This window comes from Pleurodeles waltl, chromosome 4_1 (genome assembly GCF_031143425.1).
Source record: "Pleurodeles waltl isolate 20211129_DDA chromosome 4_1, aPleWal1.hap1.20221129, whole genome shotgun sequence".
In the NCBI taxonomy this organism is placed as follows: domain Eukaryota; kingdom Metazoa; phylum Chordata; class Amphibia; order Caudata; family Salamandridae; genus Pleurodeles; species Pleurodeles waltl.
Genome location: NC_090442.1, coordinates 319,514,172 through 319,534,942, shown reverse-complemented (window position 1 = coordinate 319,534,942; position 20,771 = coordinate 319,514,172).

The window sequence follows — 20,771 nt, the reverse complement described above, 5'->3', positions numbered from 1 at the left end:
AGCTCCTTACCCACATTTAAGTGGCCACTTTTCAGTTGCATAATGCTGTGTTTATGTGTCAACATTGCATTAATGAGGTGAAATATTTCACCTCTCTGCATCCCTTGCCTTTTCATGCCACATAAATGAGTCAATGCTAGTTGTCTTCTTTTGCCACATAATTTCAGTTGTCCTAGTTTTAACACTTGGCATTTTTGGTATCAGATATATATGGCGCGAATGGTATCCAGGAAAAAAATTACTATGTCAATAATGTAACTTCCCCCAACAAATTCAACTAGGTAAAAATCTGCTATATGCATGCCACCACTTCATTGCTAAATATCTCTGAGTTCAAGTAGTTGAATCATGTACTGTGCACACAGAAATAAAGTGCACATGTATGTGATATGACTATTCAATAAACATCTTTCAAACCCTGCAAGTTGAGGTACTCACTGCCCCTCTCTATTCTCATCTGCCTCCCCAACATTTAAGGATTCTGTAACTGAAACCCTGTGTCACAATCTATAAATCACCCGGACATTACACTTCATAGTTGGACACTTGTACTCATACGTTCTGATTGTAAGACATTAAGGCCCTCATTACAACACTGGTGGTCGGTGATAAAGTGGCGATTACAAGGCACCAATCCGCCAGCTTTTCCGGGGCGGTACCAATGTCATCAAAAGCACGGCGGAAACAGTCTTTGGAACTGAACCACTCACCTCTCGACACTCAATGAAGAACCAGGACACCATGGAGCCCGAGCTGCAGGTCCTACCTATGCTGGTTTACCTCCTCATTTACCAGGAACATCAAAGACGGCGGCGGCGACCACGGTGAGTACTGCACCTAGTACACAGGGGAGGGGGAGGAAAAAGAGAGTGACACACACACGCAACACGCCACCCCCCCACCCTCATGCACAACACCATACACACTAACACATGCAGCAACACTACATGTACACCCCATAAACCCTGGAAGAACGCAAGGACCAAATTAAATGATTGTAACAAGTGTAATAATTGAAAATTCAGGTAGGGCAAGATAACTTGAAATGAGCAGTTTATACAAATACTTACAGCAAGTACATAAGTCTGTATACTGTTCCATTAAATGTCCGTGGACCAGTGGTCCCAAAAAGCATGGGTGAAGCCCACACATGACACCTGCCTCAAAATGGAGAGAACAATGCAGGGGCATCAGGTTGAAAAAAACACAGGCACTTCAGGGGGAAGTGGAAGTGGGGCACTTCAGCCAGATGATGGGACGACGCCACTGCTCCTCGAGGGGGCTCCATGCCCACTGCATGGTCCTGGGGAGTGCAAGACTGCAGTCTCTCAAGTGAGTGGTTTGCCCACTGCTTGGTCTTGGGGAGTGCAAGGCCACAGTCTCTCAAGTGGGTGGTTTGCCCACTGCTTGGTCCTGGGGAGTGTAAAGCAACAGTCTCTCAAGTCTCTCAAGTGGGTGGTATGCCCACTGCTTGGTCCTGGGGAGTGCAAGGCCACAGTCTCTCAAGTCTCTCAAGTGGGTGGTTTGCCCACTGCTTGGCCCTGGGGAGTGCAAGGCTACAGTCTCTCAAGTGGGTGGCTTCTCCACTGTTTCTGGAGGGGGCTTGGTGCCCAGAGTGCTTCATCCTGCCAAGGATTGAGGTTGTGGATGCTGTTCTCCACTGGTTCTGGAGGGGACTTGGAGCCCATAGTGCTTCATCCTGCCAAGGACTGAGGTTGTAGATGTTGTTCTCCACTGGTTCTGGAGGGGGTGTGGTGCCCAGAGTGCTTCATCCTGCCAAGGACTGAGGTTGTGGATGCTGTTCTCCACTGGTTCTTGAGGGAGCTTTGTGCCCAGAGTGCTTCATCCTGCCAAGGACTGAGGTTGTGGATGCTTTTCTCCACTGGTTCTGGAGGGGGCTTGGTACCCAGTGATGCTGCACCTGGGGTGTGGCAGTTTCCATTCCCTTACCTTGGTGTCTGAGCCACGAGATTTTCAGGGAACAGGTAGCATGATACTCCATGGAGGCAGAGACAGACTCCACCCTGTGGGGACTTAGCCTGCCAACTGCTGGTAGTGCCAGTGCTGGTTGTGGTGCCTCATGTAGTGTGTGCAGGGTCCAGGTCGTCTCCAGCAGCCTCGAATGGCTGCCCACTGGGGATGCTGCTGATGTCCGCTGTAGTGGCACTGGCTGGGCATGTTGCGGGGCAGGTGGCGGTGGCTGCGGTGGTGTCTGCGGCGGAGATGCTGCCGGTGGTGAAGGTGTCTGCACTTGTGGAGGGAGACACCAGGCCGTCTCCTGCAGTCTCGGAAGGGTGCCCACTGGGGATGATACTGGTGACTGTAGTAGAGGCAGCAGACGTGCAGGTGACGGTGCAGGTGGCGGTGCAAGTGGCGGTTGTTGCGGCGGTGCTCAACGCGGTACAGGTTGCTGGTCTGTCTTGCATAAGGGGTGACACCAGTTCCTCACCCTGGGGCTCCGTGCCCTGTGCTGACTTCTCTTTGCCCTTTTGTCCCTTCCCCACCTTGGAAGTTGCTGCTGGGACATTGCCACTGTCCTCTTTGGTACTGGAAGAGGCCTTGCTAGGTGGTTGGTGCGGCTTCTTCCTTCGGCATGTGGGCCCCTTCTTTACCTTGGCAGGTGTCGGACTAGGGTGGTCCTTGGCCTCACTAGGTGTCACACTGGCAGCCCTGATGGGTGGTGCCTTTGATGTTCCCGGACTTGCAGGGACCACACTGGACAAGGATTTGGTGGCTGAGGTGCTGGGCTGGGATCTGGGATCTGGACATCCTGGCCCTAGGGTAAGGACTGGGGGGGTGTATGGAAGAGGTCAATGGCAGCTAGGAAAAGGTTTTTAGACACACTGGGATGGGAAGATGGAGGGGTTTGGGAGTGGAGGAAAAGGTAGTGGTTGTAGGAGGTGTACGTCTGCTGAGTTTGGGTGAAGGTGCATGGGCTGGAGGCTGTTGTGAGGTGGATGGCGGTTGAGTGGGTGTGTGCCTGCATTTGTGTACTTTGGGAGGAGGGCTCACAGACATACTGGGAGGGGAAACAGGGGACGTGTGAATGGTAGTGGGGTGGTGATTGCACATGAGCGGTGTGTGGTGATGGGCATGCTGGTAATGGAGGGAGTGGCTGAGGATGTAGTGCATGCAGGTGTGAGTGGAGACGAGACTGGGAGGGAGGTGGAGGATGTGGAGGAGGGGGACACAGTGGAGGAAGTGGATGTTTGTGTGTGTCTGCATGGGTATGGTGCTTGTGTGAGTGCCTGTGGGATGTGTGGTGCTTATGTTTGCCTGAGCTACTTTTGTGTGCTGCTGTGTGTGCATGCTGGTCTGATGGTGTGCTTGGGATAGGCTGAGGTAGAGAGGATGGGGTCTGGGTAGTGGAAGTTGGAGGGGGGAGGATGGACACAGGGACAATGGCTACCATCAGTGCTGAGGCCAGAGCCTGAAATGCTCTCTGTTGGGCTGCCACGCCAGAGTGAATGCCCTCCAGGTATGCATTTGTTTGTTGCAAATGCCTCTCGACACCCTGGATGGCATTCAAAATGAATGACTGCCCAACAGTGAGGGATCTCAGGAGTATCGACTCACTGAGGGCAGCAGGGCTGACTGGGGCAGGGCCTGAGGTGCCTGGGGTGAAGGAGATGCCCACCCTCCTAGGTGAGCGGGCATGGGAAACACACTGAGGGGCTGCTGGGAGGGCGGTGCTGGTAGGGGGGGTGGCGGCTGTACCTGTTGTTGTGGTGCCCGCCACCACAAGCGAGCTCCCATCAGAGGAGGAGTCGTTGTCGCTCGTGTCCCCTCCTGTCCCCGTCGTGGAGCTCGCCTCATCCTCCATCCCAATGGTGCCTTTAGACTCCGTACATTCACCCTCCTGGGCCATGTGGGTTGCAGCTCCCTCCTGCTCCGGTGCCACTGCTCCTCCGCCAGATGATGCTAATGCATACAAGGACAGGGTGACAAAACAAAAAGGGGGGAAGACAGAGGAGACACATTGTCAATGCCAGCAACACCACTACCGTTGGTGGAAACAACACACAGGGAGCAGCCTTGTGCACTATGCCATGCACTAACAGTTCTTAGGAAAATCACCTGCCCATGGGGGAGTATGCCTAAGCACATTTGCTGCACACCTGGAACCCACACGAGGCTGACTAGTTGTAGATGGCCACTACCACTATTGGGGTTGGAGTGCCACAGAGCCTGCCTAACAAGGGACCTACCCTACCAAGTTCGCCCTGGCCTAGGGCAACCCACAGCCCACTTCCCCCAACCAGACACCTCAGAAAGTGTGCAGAGTCAGCTGAATAAGACTGTACTTCCATCCACGCCACTCCTACATTGTTGTCACATCCACCATGCACACAGTGTACTCACCTGTTTGTCTGGAGGACCGTAGAGTTGCATGTACTGGGGGAGGACCCCATCCACCAGGTTGTCCAACTCCTCTCGGTGAAGGCAGGGGCCCTTTCCCCAGACACTGTAGCCATTGTCGCTTCCAGACTCAGGCCACAGCAGCACTTGCAGTGTACGTCCTCTCCTGTTGAAGGTCAGGTATCAAGTGAGTGAAGGGTTAGAAAATGGCAGTCACGTCTGCGGCGGTGCATACCGTCACCGCCAGCGAACATGGTCATTGGCTCCTGGAACCCATAGGACCCAATTATAACCAATGCTGAATTGCGCTGCAGTCTTCGTCCGCCTACTGCGACGCTGCACAACGCCAGCGCAGTTACCTCATTTCCCCTTGTCCCTCCTTAAAGGTCAGACAGCCGCCATTTCAGGGGGTCGCAGGGCACCTAACTGTGTCACAGCACTTTTGGGCAGGAATACGGTCAGACAGTGCCACACACAGATTAAATCACAATAGTGCAAAACACCTTTGTGCTACCTATGTGGTAAATGACCCTCTGCTCATCCTTCTCCTCCATAGGGCACATCCGCTGGGGCAGATGATGAGATGGCGTCATCCTCCGGTATACAGACCCCTGGTGGACCTGTCAACAATGGAAGACAGACACATTATTATCATCTACAGACTTTATCGTGCCACAATCCATGAACTGTGTGTCCAGTTGGAGCCAGACCTGATGTCAGCTATCCGCTATCCCACAGGAATCCCCCCACTAGTGCAGGTCCTGTCAGTGCTCCATTTCCTGGCCAGTGGTTCCTTTCAAACAACAGTGGCCATGGCATCAGGCTTGTCTCAGCCAATGTTCTCTAATGTGTTGTCCAGAGTGTTGTCTGCCCTGCTGAAACACATGCGCAGCTACATCGTTTTCCCCCAGGTGGAGGATTTGCCCACAGTGAAAGGTGACTTCTATGCCCTGGGACATATCCCCAACATCATTGGTGCCATTGATGGAACACATGTGGCATTTGTCCCACCCCACAGGGATGAACAGGTGTACAGAAACCGCAAAAGCTACCATTCCATGAATGTGCAGATGTTGTGTTTGGCAGACCAGTACATCTCCCATGTGAATGCCAAGTATCCTGGCTCAGTGCATGACGATTACATTTTGAGGAATAGCAGCATCCCTCATGTGATAGGCCAACTCCAGAGGCACCATGTGTGGCTAATAGGTGAGGCCAATGTCCCCACACAGTTTGAATAGGTGTCTGGGTATGGGGTAGTCCCTAAGGGTTTGTCTATGTCTAACAGATGCCCCTCGATATTTGCAGGTGACTCTGGTTACTCCAACCTGTCAGGGCTACTGACCCCAGTGAGGAACCCCAGGACAAGGGCAGAGGAACGCTACAATGAGGAGTATGGGCGAACTAGGAGGATTATAGAGCAGACTTTCGGCATCCTGAAGGCCAGGTTCCGGTGCCTCCATCTGACAGGTGACTCACTATACTACTCACCGAAGATGGTGTGCCAGATAATCATGGCATGCTGTATGTTGCACAACCTGGCTTTGCAACGCCAGGTTGCTTTTCTGCAGGAGGATGGGCCTGATGTTGGTCTTGTGGCTGCTATGGAGCCTGTGGACAGTAAAGAAGAGGAGGCAGAAGAAGAAGATATAGACAACCGAAACAACATCATCATGCAATACTTCCAGTGAAACACAGGTAGGAGACTGGCACTGCTCCTCTCATATCAGACTACTGTAGGACATTGCATACATCTGCCTTTTTACCTCTGAGTATGGACACTGACAGTTCACTTTGGCTTTCCTTTTCACAGATCAGTGTACCACAATCTGCCTTCTGCTATGTTTACTGCTGCCCAACAACTGTCATACTTTGGTATGTGCAAATGAACATTGCCATTGATATTTGTCAGAGTGGTGGCAATTACACATTTGTGAAAGTACAGACTGACTCCAGATTCTTTTGTGATTCAAGGGTGTTTATTTAAGTGCTAATCAGTGGAGGGATATGTGCAATGGGCTGGGGTGATGGTGGAGGAATGTCTATTTTAGATTCCAGTCTATTGGTATCACAGATGCATTGTCCAAGGGGGCATAGGAAGTGGAGTAATGGCAGTTCAAGTTGGACAGGATGACATAGTGGGACAGAGGGGTGACAATCAGGAGAGTCTTATTCCCTGGCGGGGGTCTTGGCAATGTTCTCTGTCTTTTGACTGGATCGCAGGGACCGTTTGCGGGGTGGTTCTCCCAGGGGGTAGGGTTCTGGTGGCCTGTTGGTCCTGTGGTGGGACCTGCTGTCCACTAGCGCCGGCGGACGTGGAGGGCTGTTCATCGTTCGGGCTAGTGTCAGGGGCCCAGTGGTGTGCCACTGTCTCCCTCATGGTGTTGGCCATGTTCTGCCAGCACCCCTACAATGGTGACCAGGGTGGTGTTAATGGACTTCAAGTCCTCCTTGATCCCCAGGTAATGTTCCTCCTGCAGCCGATGGGTCTCCTGAAACTTGGCCAGTACCGTGCCCATGGTCTCCTGGGAATGGTGGTATGCTCCCATGATGTTGGAGAGGGCCTCGTGGAGAGTGGGTTCCCTGGGCCTGTCCTCCCCCTGTCTCACAGCAGCCCTCCCATCCTCCCTGTTGTCCTGTGCCTCTGTCTCCTGAACCGTGTGCCCACTGCCACTGACCCCAGGTCCCTGATTGTCTTGGGTTAGTGGGTTTGCCTGGGGTCCCTGTAGTGGTGGACACACTGCTGATTGATGTGTCCTGGTAAAGGGGTATGGGCCCGCTGGGTGGGTGCTGTGGTGGTGTTTCCTGAAGGGGGAGATTCAGTGGTGGTTAAGGACTGTGGCAGGGGAACTGACTGTCCAGAGGTCCCTGATGGGCCAGGCTGGTCATCTTGATCCAGGCGTGCAGAGCTGCTGTCGTCATTGTGGGCCGCTTCTGTGGGGGGACTGGATATGGCTGGCACCTCCTGTCCGGTGATGTTGGGTAGGGGTCCTGTTGGAGTGTAAATGCATAGTTATTGTGTCTGTGTGTGCCATCTTGTGCAATGTGTGAGTTTCCCTCTACTCCTGTGCTAGCATTATTGCCTGGGCCATTGTGTGAGGGGTGATTGTGTGGCCTGGGTGAGTCTCTCTACTGGACATGCTTTGGTGATGGGTGTCCATGCAGGTCTGTAATGGGTGTCCATGCATTGGTGTTACATGCAGGGCTTGGTATAGGAATGTGTGGGTTGTGATAGTGGGGTATCTGTGAGGTGTTGGGGTGATGGGTGTGAGGGTAGAGGTAGGAGCTTGTGATGGCATGCAGGTAGGGTGGGGGGATATAGTAGTAAAGATTTGAATTACCAGAGTTCAGTCCTCCTGCTACTCCTGCGAGGCCCTCAGGATGCATGATCGCCAAGACTTGCTCCTCCCATGTTGTTAGTTGTGGGGGAGGAGAGAGGGTCTACCTCCAGTCCTCTGTACGGCTACCTGGTGTCTGGATACCACGGAACACACCTTCCCCTGTAGGTCATTCCACCTCTTCCTGATGTCATCCTGTGTTCTGGGGTGCTGTCCCACTGCGCTGACCCTATCGACAATTCTCCGGCATAGCTCCATCTTCCCTGCAATGGACGTCTACTGCACCTGTGATCTGAATAGCTGTGGCTCTACCCGGAAGATTTCCTCCACCATGACCCTGAGCTCCTCCTCAGAAAACCTGGGGTGCCTTTAAGATGCCATAATGTGGTGTGGGTGATATGTGAGGTGATGTTTGTTGTGCTGTGTGATGTGTTGGGTTAGGGTGTGTTCTTTTCTTTGACGTGCGTGGATGTTGTATGAGTGATGGTGTTGTGTGACTGTGTGTTTTATAGTGGTGTGGGTGTGGTGTGTGTATGTGTATCAGGTGTGCGTATTTTGAATTCTTCAATGTGGTGCAGTTTTGTAAATGTGTGTGTATTTTGGGCGCGGTGATGTGTACTGCCAATGGTTTACTGCGGTTGAACGACTGCCGTGTTGATTTGTGGGTCGTGATAGTGTGGGCGTGTTCCTGTTGGCGTAACGGTGTAGATTTTGCTATCGCTAGTTTATCACTGACCTTTGGTGTGGCGAACTTGTGTGGGCGTCTGGATTGTGGCGGATTACGAGATGTGGGTCATAATACCTGTAGCGTATTTCTGCTGCCGCCACTGTATGTTGGAGGTCGTCTGCACGGCAGTAAGCTGGATTTACCGCCAGGGTTGTAATGAGGGCCTAAGTTTCTGTCTGAAGGTGGGCAAAACCCTATTCAAGCAAGAACCATAATCCTTGTCAGAGTGAGGCAAAAGCAAACCACAAATGAATCTGTTCTCAACCCTCCGGTAGCTTGGCAAAGAGCAGTCAGGTTTACAGCACTTCAAACAGCAATAAAGTGAAAACACAACAAAAGAAAAATTTCCCATCAATCAAGGAAAAAGGAGTAAATTGTAATAAATAAATTAGGATCAAAAGAAAAAAAAATCAAAGAAATAGAAGATATACAATTTTGGCGATTTTAGAGCCAAAAAGCACAAAGCGTCAACTGTTAATACGTGGTTGCCCTAGACTGGGGCAAAGTCACAAGTTCAGGCCGACAACGATGGAACGTGGTTTGGTTATAGGAGCCAAGCTAGGCCTGCCAAACCAGAGTACCTTAAATCATGGTTTTGAACAGTTGCAGAGTCCTGGGTCAAAAATGTATTGCTCAGCCAAGGCAATGCGAGGTCCTGGTCGGATATGCATCAATCACACACCTTTGGTTCTGAGGAGTTTTGAGGCCCAGAGGTGAGGTCCTGCATCGTTGTCGAGGAGGCAGTCGACGAGGGGTTTGCAATGATAAGTCCTAAGGATGCAATGTGCCCTGACTGGTTTCGAAGAAGCTGTGGAACTTGCAATGCAGTCAAGCATCATCATTGAGGCTGCGATTGAGGAGAGGCTTACGATGTGAAGGCCTGCATCGGGGATGTGTTATGCAGCTGCTGTTCCGATGAGGTTACAGGCTGTGCTGCAAACTCCTTCCTTCGGTAAAGTACAGGCAGCAGAGGCAATGCACTGGTTCAGCTCTGGGTTGTGCTGTGCAGCAGAAGAGATGCTGGATCCACAGATAGGCTTGCAGAGCACCTTCGGCCCACTTCCAAGGGTCCAGGGCTGCAGTGGTCCCACTTGGCAGAGTAGGACTCTCATACATCTAAGTATAAATGAGAAAGCTAGATGCATTTTTTTTATACAAATAGCAAACATATAAAAAATTTAAAATTGTACTTCTTTATACAATTACACTATGACATAATGACAAAAAGATCAAGATATATGACACCACAGAAAGCAAAGCAATTATTAATTCACATGGGCTACACCTACAACCAAGACACATGTACATTGATGGAAGGTTAATTGGAAATGTACTAAATATTACTCTCATGAATGCAGTCGGAGGGCCACTACAAAAGATGATGTAATTAATGTAAGAGAACACAATAACCCCCAAATGTGACAGAAACAGAAGTTATAAAATAAATACTAATCTACAAAACTCCGAAAAAGTATACCATAACCTTAACCAAAGTTACAAATCATTGTTATATAAACAATAAACATAATATTTTATCACATGAGCTAAAACTATATATGTGTGTGTGTTTTTTTGTGTATTTGTGTATATATATATATATTTAAAACCTAAACCTCACCAACTAAAAACCTCAAACTCAAACCATTATGAATAATAATGACAACACATAAAATACACAATACAAGTCGCAATCACATAACACTTACATAATTGATCAAATATAACACTTCCCATCCCAAAAAATTAAATATGACTTACTGTTCTGTAGCTGCAGATTATCGTCTGTACCCATGTACTCAAAAACTATAATCTACCAAAACCTGGAATACTGCTTTCCAAAAAACCAGTCTAATAGAGATTCGACAAAGCAATCCAAGTTATTAAGGAAACATAAAAAATCTGAAAAAAATGTTTCTGAAAAAATAAACGCTCTTGAAAACCCCCGAAAAGGAAATCATAGTAAAAAATATTGGTTTAGTAGAAACTAAAATGGATTTATTTCTTTTAAACAATAAATGCTAAATTCAAATACCAATGGGACACTCTCATTAAAAAACCCTGCAAAGTAAAACCAGATAACCCACCCACAAAAAACAGTAGGATCAAAAATCACATATAAATTACACTTTGGGCCTGATTACGAGTTTGGCAGCCCCGTGGCAATCTGACCACCAACGGTCTGCGGAGCGGAACGCTGTATTACCAGTATGGCGGTCGTACCCATAGAAGACTGCCAGAGATCTGCCGGCACCTCCAGGCAGCACAGACTGCCACGGTCACCAGTAAATACAAACAGTCCAGCCAGCAAAGACAGTGTTTCCGCCGGACTCATTATGAGGTTGCACAGTGCCAATGTGACCATGCGGTCCAACCACCAGGTACAAGCTGGCGGAAAACGGACGGCATAAAGGGAGACACTCACCTGCAGGCAGCCTCACACGTCCGGTGCCATCGTAGAGCCCTTAGAAAACGTCATGCTGCTGCTGCTGATCATCCAAAGACAACGAAATCAACATCAACGTGGATGACATCAACTGTAATTACATACACCTACCTGCATCATTAACCTTTAGAACCAGCTTGTAGCGCTGGGAAACATATTTCAGGGGGCATGCCATGGGCAGCAGCCACACGTTTCATACAATACACACTCACTGATGTACAGCAACACTGACACCTACACACTCACATTTAGGGGTGGGTGGTGAGCTCCACTCCGCTAGTGGAGTTAACAGAGTTTTTTGCACTCCACACTCCACCGGAGCATGGAGTTTGCAAAAAAACTCCGGTAGCCCCGCCAGCAGAGCAGAGCTCACCGGCCCAGGGAGAGTAGAGACCCTACCCGAGGCTTTGCTCTCTGCTGGTCAGCATTGAGTTGCTGCTGCAAGCTGCTGCTGAGGGACTGCACCCGAATGCTCCGGTTACAGCCCCTCCCTCCTTTTGCTGCGCTCAGCAGCCAGGGAGTGGGGGCAGAGGGAGGCAGAGAGCTAGGCCCCAGCAGCATTCAGACACTCATCATGGGGTACCTTCTATGTATTCACGCATGGGGCACTTGACCAGGATATTATTTACATATGAAGGGGGTGTACTTGGAAAAAAGGGAACTTGCAGTTAGAGCTCTACTGAAAATAATCTGTCTGCCCAGACTTCCTGATAGTTCTCAGAGAGTCTGGGGAAACAGGTTCTTTTCTGTCGGGCTCTGACTGAAAGTTAAAAAAAATTCTGAGCCCCCGCCACATATGCAAAAATGTTCAGGCCCAGTGTCCCAGGGGCACTGGGCCTGGACATTATTTGTATATGTGACAGGGCGTGGTTCTGTGCGTGGAAAAAAGGAAACGTGCAGTCAGAGCTCCATGGAAAAGAACCTGTCTCCCCAGAGTCCCGCCGGAGAAAGGAAGTGGTGATGGTGGGGTACGGTGCAGAGGCTAGCAGGGAGAGTGGAGCCGGAGACCAGGTGAGCATCAGCTGCTGTGTTAGTCCCCACCAGATAGAGATGTGTGAAGCCTGAGAGAGTGCATAGCCCAGTGGGAAGCAAGGCTAGGCACTTTGTGAAAATGGCAGACTGCTGGCACTGAGCTGATTTGCTCCTTACTGCTAGATCTGTGATGAGGTGTAAGACTGGTATGTGCTTGGCCCTGCGTAGCAAGTTTGAGAAGGAGTGCAGTTGGTGAAGGGAAACGCCCATTTTCAGAAGTGCTAAGCAGGGTTGGGCCTCCCGACCCTGCTTAGCACTTCCGAGATCAGGTGCATATTGGCCAGGCTGGGGCACTACGCCACATGCGGAACTCAGCAGAATTCCACAGAGTTTTTTACTAACTCTGTGGAATTCCACGGAGTACAACTCCATGTGCTCTGTCTGGGCCTACCCACAATACACACACTTCAGCCAGCACACCCACACTGCACTTCAAAACCACACAAATACACACGGCCAAACAGCTTAGGGACACTGAAGGCTACACAACATTGTCACACACAGCAACAACTACATACCTACAGCACAAACTCACACAGTCACATCCATCACTGTCCAGGAATTGTCTTCACATACAAAAAACATATCTCTCTGTGTGGCATGGAACACAAACCACACCACCAGTAAACAGCCCTGCAATGAACACACACATCACACACATCACAGCACAAGGGAAGCACAATGGCATGCACAAAACACAGAGAGATGTATACCCAAAGAACAACATCACAACTATACCTATATAATTGGGATGGGGCCAGCTTGGAAACCCAGGGAAAGAGACTACACTGGGACATATATTACTTTCAACAGGACCCTTAAACAACATGTCCATGTGATATGGCCCCATATGGCTCTTAGGGAAAAACCACACAACAATACCAAAACCATTGTGGAAGGGCAAGTCAAAAAAGCATGTACAACTCCTACTGCATGGGACATACCTCTGCAGGAACAATCTGCAAGGGATGCACACCTAAATGGACACATGCACAGCGAAACGCAAACACATCAAGCACAATTTAACACACTCCATGTCTGCACATACAAAACTCAAATGACACACATCACATCTTTACATAAGCCAGATCAGGTGGACAAGTCAAACACCATATATAGCCACATTGCATCACACAAAATCCTTACCATAACAAACACTACACAATGTCATGACACCAACATTGCATTTACTCACACATACCTATACACACATCATATACCCTTCTCTTGGGGGACACCAGCACTGCACACAAACTCACATACTGCACAAAACACCACATGGAGCAGCAAGTAGGTGCAAGCACATTCAACTGCAGGCACACAACCAAAGTCACTCAAGAACAACCTAAAGCTAGGAAAGGAATTGCAGGACAATGGTGTACCAAAAAAACACAACTTTTGTGGTTGAGTTTGAATAAATAATGATAATGTCAAGGCCATTGCCCATTCTTAAATATGGGCCATAATGGCATAGTGTTGTACCAAAACTTGACTCCTAACTGCCATGTAACCTCCACTAGAAGGGTCATCAAGGGGGCAGGCAGGCACCTCAGGGATCATCCGGTGGTGTAGAGGCTGGGGTGTGTGCTTTGCTGGGCTGGCCTGCACTTGCTGCTTCTGCCTTAAAGAAGACTAAGACTGGACTTTGCTGTGAATCCTGCTTGAGATATTTCTCCAAGGGCTTTGTCTGAGCTTGCCTCCTTTTAAGAAGACTCAGGGACATCAAAGACTTCACCTACCAGCCTCTGAGTTCATTTGCTGTGGACCCTAACTCACCAGGTGGTGCTTATTCCAGTTTCTGGGCCCTTAGGACTGAAAGCTGGGCTAAAAAAAGAAGTTGAACTGACTCTGGACTACTCCAGGACCGACGCTGCTGCCTGACTCTGCAACTCTTGCTGCACCCGAAGCCGTGCTCCCCGCTGGAATGTGATGACTGACACCACAGGTCCGATGCCGCTGCAGCCCTGCTGAAGTCCTGCAACACAGTAAATCCAGAGTGCTGTGTCACTTACGTCTGTGACACCCAACATCACGTGGCGCCTGTAGCCCTGAGGCATGACTGCGACACTGAGAGGTCACCCATCACATCTTGACCTGCCAGATTCATCGGACCCACCTAATCGTCAGGAACTGATGCCTTGCACCGACACTGCATCACCTCCCCTGTTCTGCAATGAGGAACTGATGCCACACCGGATACAGCAACTCCTCAGCTCCTCAACTCCATGCAGCAGCTTGTTTTCTCATTACCAGAAGTACTGTGCCTGGGGGTCCGTAGGAATCCATGACCGGCTCCACCTTCCTCGCGAGTGGCGTCAGATTGTTTGGTACGACTCCATCAACAAAGCTGTGATAGCCCAAATTAGAGCTATTGTGTTTCTAAGCATGATATTGAAGTTTAATCTCTGTAAAATTGTATTTTTGCTTGTGTGTGTTGGATTTTTGTTGTTCTGGTCTTGCTTCACTCAGATAAATATTGGCTATTTTTCTAAACTGGTGTTGTGTGCTTTTGTGGTGTTTTCACTGTGTTACTCTTTGTGTTTGTGCAAATACCTTACACATTGCCTCTGAGGTAAGCATGACAGCTTGTGCCAAGCTACCCAAGTGTTGAGCAGGGGTTATCTGAGCTGTGTATCTCCTTTACCCTGGCTAGAATGAGGGTGTCTGTTTGGACAGAGTCCAAACTGACTGCCAACCAGAGATCTCATTTCTAACACTGGTTATCAGTAGATTTTTTGTTTCTATTCTTTTTGTCCTTTTCGGGATCTCTCTGCCTTTTGAGACTTCGTACCTTTATTGAACCTTGTCCATAAACATGTCTTAGTCTGGGGAGCCATCAGTAGTTGTTACAAACGTATTTTTTGAGCTGAAGAAATTGGGAGATTACGCAGTAGGCCAGCTCGAGCAGCTTTGTGAGGAATTCTAATTCCCAATCAAAAGCTCCACCAAAAAGGTTGAGCTGCAGAAGGCATTGAGGGCCTGGTTGGCAGCAAAAGAGGCTGAGGGGCACACATCAGAGGAGAATATTGCTGTGGATGAGGAGGCGCAGAGCATGCATGGTAATTTGGGGGATAACCAGGACCTGCCTGGAGGGAGGGCCTCCAGGGCAGGCAGCAATGTTTCTTCTAAGGGTCTGACCACAGAGGAACTGAGGGACAGAAAAGCAGAGAGAAAGCATCATTTGGAGCTTGAGAAGCTCAAGTTGGAATTGGCCAAACTGGACAGAGAGTCAGAAGCAAAGAAAGTGGCACTGGCCATGGAAGAGTAATAAATGTTGTTAGCTCATGAACTGAGCTTAAAGCAGCTGGATCTGAAGGGCAGGTCCAGAACAGATGGTGGCAGCAGTACCCCAGTGCAACCTGTGAAGAGAGTGCACATTTCAAAGATCTGGTTTAGGATTATTAAATGAAGGATCACATACACTCGTGGTTTAAGCGATATGAGTCATCTCTTCATATGAATCTGGTCCATGAGGTACACTGGGGATGTGGGTTTGTAGAAGCACTTTGAGGTCAAAGGGAGGGACAACTTTACAGCCCTAGGGGATCCTCAGGGGCTCACCTACTCTACCATGAAGGACACCCTACGCCCATCTGTTGCCAAGAGCATGGTCAGTTCAAACCTCTCAAAATGGAGGTTCACTCTTGCGCTCCACCACCTCAAAAGGCCCACTCCATTTGTCCTGGAGAGCACAAAACTTCACTGGGGCCATGACCCACACTTTCTGGCCTGGCTAAAACTCAACCAGAGTGGCAATTTGGTCATTCCACTGTTTCATGTACTCCTGCCTGGTGTCTAGGTTCGCCTGTGTGAGTTTCCTGAAGTGGGCATGCTGGTTTCTAAAGGCCAGCATGTAGCTGAATACCCATAATTTATGCCATTCTGGCTTGGGAACCCCCCAAAACTCAGACAGAGGTGAAAGCCTTCTTAGGTCTCCCCGGTTACTACAGGAGGTTTGTCAAGGGGTATGGCACCATTGTTGCCCCCTTGACAGAGATAACTTCCAGGAAGCAGCCCAAGAAAGTGATCTGGACTGCGGGTTGTCAGACCGCTTTTGATGCCATGTAGGTCGTCATGTGCATGCTGAAGGCACCCAACTTCTCCAAGGAATTCGTTGTGCAGACCAATGCTTCAGACAATGTGGTGGGGGTAATTCTAGCACAGCTCAACGAAGAGGACCTAGACCAGCATGTAGCTTTTATTAGTAGGAGGTTATTCACAGGGAACAGAAGTGGAGCACAATTGAGAGAGAAGCTTTTCCTGTGGTCTGGGTACTGAAGAAGCTAAGACCCTACTTGTTTGGGACCCACTTCCAGGTTCAGACAGACCACAGGCCCCTCAGATGGTTAATGCAGATGAAGAGTGAGAACCCAAAATTGTTGAGGTGGTTCATCTCCCTACAGGGAATGGACTTTACAGAGGAACACCACCCTAGTACAGAACAGGCCAACACTGATGGTCTGTCCAGATTCTTCTTCCTTAGTGATGAGAACTCCCAAGAGGTTGGGTAGATCTCCTCACTTTCAGCTGGGGGGGACACATGTTAGACCTGGCATCCTTGGTGTGGTTTCCCCTGTCTTTTTGTCACTGCTTCCTTTATTTTTGACTGTGTGCTGGACTTCTTTTTTGCTGGTATTTGCTACTCTGGGCACTTTACCACTGCTGACCAGTCCTAAAGTGCAAGTGCTCCCTGGTTAAAAAGTGATTATGACTGGTTATCCCTGATTTGCATATTTGATTTACTAGTAAGTCCCTAGTAAGGTGCACTAAAGGTACCCAGGGCCTGTACATCAAGTGCTACTGGTGGACCTGCAGGACTGATTGTGCCACCCACATGAGAACCCCTGTAAACTTGTCTCTGACCTGCCACTGCAGTGTCTGTGTTTGCAGTTTTGCACTGCCAATTCGATCTGGCAAGCGTACCCACTTGCCAGGCCCAAACCTTCCCTTTTACTACATGTTAGTCACCCCTAAGGTAGGCCCTAGGTAGCCCCATGGACAGGGTGCAGTGTATATAAAAGGTGGGACAGGAACTAGTGTGTTTTACATGTCCTGATAGTGAGATACTGACAGCTTGGTTTTCACTATTGCAAGGCCTATCCCTCCCATAGGTTAATATGGGGACTGCCTTTAAATATGTTTTGAATGTAGTTTCCCATTGGGAACAAATGAAGATATGGAGTTTGGGGTCTCTGAACTCACAATTTGGTTTGGTTGAGTTGTTTTTTTAGATTGTACGTTTGAAAATGTTACTTTTAGAAATTGGGCATTTTCTTGCTTAACCTTTTTGTGCCTCTGCCTGCCTGTGGAATCCACGTCTGGGTCAGACTGACAGTTGGGCTGTTTGTGAATTCTCTCTAGACAGTGACACAAAGGAAGCTGAGGTGTGTCCTGCATATCCTGATGGGTATTCCTGGGCTAGAGTGGAAGGGAAGAGCTGACACCTGCACCTGAAAGGGCTGTGCCTGCCCTCACACAATGAAGTCCCCAAACCCCCTGGGCGAGCAGGATCTTATGAACAACAGAGACTTTCCTTTGAAGTTTGCCTGCTTCAAAGGCAGAAATGAGTATAAGTAGTAGACCCAAGACCCCAGACCTTTAGAACACTTCTGGATCAAGAGGAACCTCTGCCAAGGGGAAGAGCTGGAGGAAGAGTACTGCCCTTTTTCTGTGTGTGGTTTGCTGGGTTGGCCTGCAGTTGCTGCTTTTGTCTTAAAGAGGACAAAGACTGGACTTTGCTGTGTATCCTGCTTGTAAAGTTTCTCCAAGGGCTTGGAATGAGCGTGCCTCCTGGTAAGAAGTCTCTGGGACATCAAATACTTCACTATCCGACCTTTGGGTTCATTTACTGTAGACCCTAACTCGCCAGGTGGTGCCTATTCCAGTATCTCGGCCCTTGGGAGTCATAGCAGGCCTAAAAACAAGAAGCACCAGGTGCACTGACTCCGGACGACTCCAGGACCGGTGCAGCTGCCTGACTCTGTAACTCTGCCTGCACTTGAAGCTGTGGACCCCGCTGAAGTCCCGCAATACTGTGAGTCCCGCGTGCCATGTCACCGACATCCATGGCACCTGTGGCCCGTGGCGTAAAAGCGACCCAGAGAGGTTGCCCATCGCCTCTTGACCCACTGGATTCATAGGCCCCACTGCATTGCCAAGAACCCGCACCTCACACCGATGCCATATCACCTCCCATGCTCTGCAGTATAGAAACCAACAATGCACCTGAACCAGCGATGCCTCACTTCCCTGAATCCGTACACCGGCTTGTTTCCTTGTTATCAAAGGTGCTGTACCTGGGGGTCCATACGATTCCGTGACTGGTGCCGCCCTCCTCACGAGTGGCGTTGGATTGTTGAGAATGATGCTGTCACTGATGCCGTGATAGCCCAAGTTGGAGCTATTATGTTTCTAAGCACAATATTGAAGTTTCATCTTTGAAAATCCATATCTTTGCTTGTGTATGTTGGATATTTGTCATTCTGGTGTTGTTTTACTCAGATGAGTATTGCCTATTTTTTAAACTGGTGTTGAGTGTTTTCACTGTGTTACTGTATGTGTTTGTGCAAATACCTGACACATTGCTTCTGACATAAGCCTGACTGCTTGTGCCGAGCTCCCAGGGGGTGTGTATCTCCCTTACCCTGAACTAGAGTGAGGGTCCCTGCTTGGACTGAGTGCAAACTGACTGCCAACTTGAGACCCCATTTCTGAAAACTACCCACATCTCTGATTAGGCAAGCCTGGTATCTGTCTGTGGATGAATGCCTGAAGCCAAACACATGTGATGGCACATCACTGCAAGTCGCTCCAAAATGCATGCCAACAGTCAGGGCACAATCCCTAATCATAACATTGGTGCAGTGCACTTTTCCACATGATGCCACATCAAGGGCATAGAGGAACACAGAGTGGTTTCATAATCTTGTCTACCTGCCATGTCCCTCAGTTATACTGCAGTTGTACATTCCAAATGACATACTAAGACACATGAAGATATCAGTCAGACACTAAACAAAGGTGACACACTCCTGTCTGTGTCACAACATGAAATGGACCACCATTGTAAATGTACTATTCCACTAACAGTTTTCCATGCACATATGTGAAGGAATACAGACATCATTCCATCGACATGGCTAGAGCATGCATGGAATTGTAGATTAAGAATATTTCCCTAAGAGAAATGGACACATGCTGACATTTAGGCAGAACAGTATGTTGGTTACAGTCATGGACATTTCTCTCTTACCAAGAGAAAGTAGTTTGCTATATCTGCAGATCATTAGCCATGTAAGCCACGTCACGTCTATGCTGGGCACACACTTATCACAGACTGCAGTAAGACACCAGCATCAATCATACAAAGCAGATAATTTGCTTCTGGCGGCAGATGTCTGCATACACATATGCCCAGAGACACGGCAGAGGACAGTGGTCCCTAACCCACTTACCTTTTGTCTGTGACATTCAGGGGAAGTGATCTGTGGGTCACAAATTACACCCACTAAAACAACATCTAGTCAATGAATGAACACTATACACACCAACACTTATAATCCCTTCAGAGAAAATGGCTTGAGGATTACCTCCAGGTTTGCACTAGGTCCCAGGTTCAGAAAGCAAGGTACACAAGTTTGATACACATGACATGTCAACACAAACAATCCCCCATCCACTGTGTGACACATGGCACATCCCTCATTGTCAAGAGGAGCAGTCAGTACCCCACTCATTTACTTGGCAATGAAACAGGCAGGAATTTATGCTAACTACTGACCCCTTGTTGCTGCTGTGCTGCCCTCAAATGTCCATTTAGCTTTGGGTAGGCCACCTGCAGAATGCAAGCGATTAGAGGGGTCATGGTCCGATGGGCACCCCATCCATGTTGGGGGGACAGCCCATGCTGGGGCTCTGCGATCTTCCGGGCCCAGCGTCTCAGGTATTCCCACTTCTTACAGCAGTGGGCGCTCTACTAGCTGTGGACCCCTAGAGTCCCCATCTTCTTGGCTCTCCAAATCTCCTTCTTCTGATGGACGTTGACCTGCATGGATGCAAAAGACAATACAAGAACTTATGTCAACAATTTCCCATCCGAAATGGCAGAGTCACATACATGTCAGTACACTAAGCTAGGAACAATCTGTTTTGCCCAAACTTACCTGCCACTGAGTACAGGGGCATGACTACAAACACTTCCTAATCAGCAGACCAATCCACCGTCCTACTCAGGACCTCTACTGACTAGTTAGGGCAACTGACATCTTGTGGGACGTGCCCTAGCAATCTGACTGAGATCTGAAACACTATGGGACACATGACAACTATGGGCTTCTGAAATGTAGACTCCATATGCATAAATGTATCAATTCACTCACACTCTGTCAGGATGGTTGTCTACCAACATTTAATACAGGCAACTTCCAGCGCACAAAATCTGATACCACACATGGGCAACAATGGTTGGATTGGCATGGTGGGTACAGAAGGTTCCTAACCTGTCCATGTGCGGACATGTGGACTAACAAATTCATAACTGTGGCACTTCAGGGGATTGTGTTCTGTATCATGTACCTGTGCCACAGTACATGCTTCTGGACATATGTGTCCATCCTACAGAGATGGTATTCAACAAACAAAGGCATGCATTGTCCATTTTCAGTCATGTGACCTAACAAATAATTCACATATCATGGGTTCCCAGGATTCATCACATTGTCTGAACTGTGTTACTATCATTTAAGCAAGAAGTCTGCACAGGACAAAATTGACCTTTGTGATGATTGCAACAGGGCAGTGGGAGTAAGGGACCTGCAGGAGTCAGAGACACACATTGACAGTGATGCAAAGTGCACATTGATCACAGAGCTTT